Source organism: Nematolebias whitei, chromosome 12, assembly GCF_014905685.2.
Source record: "Nematolebias whitei isolate Nwh7 chromosome 12, NemWhi1, whole genome shotgun sequence".
In the NCBI taxonomy this organism is placed as follows: Eukaryota; Metazoa; Chordata; class Actinopteri; order Cyprinodontiformes; family Rivulidae; genus Nematolebias; species Nematolebias whitei.
Window position 1 is genome coordinate 21,190,017 of NC_056509.1, and position 474 is coordinate 21,190,490.

Here is a 474-nt window from a genome sequence, read left to right on the forward strand (position 1 = left end):
TCAAGCTTTTCCTTATTGTAGCATAGTTAGCATGCTTTATAAAAATTTCCTATATTCTTTAGGAATATAAGAAGTATTCTGTAAAGGGGCTCTTGCAGCATTATATACACGTTAGCTTAACATGTTATACAGGTTAGCTTAACATGTTATACACATTAGCTAAACATATTATACACGTTAGCTAAATATGTTATACATGTTAGCTAAACATATAATACATGCTAGCTAAACATGTTATACAAGTTAGCTAAACATGTTATACACATTAGCTAAACCTGTTATACATGTTATCTAAACATATAACACACGCTAGCTAAACATGTTATACATGTTATCTAAACATATAATACACTTTAGCTAAACTTATAATACACATTAGCTAAACATAATACACATTAGCTAAACATGTTATACACATTAGCTAAATATGTTATACACATTAGCTAAACATGTTATACACATTAGCTAAACATG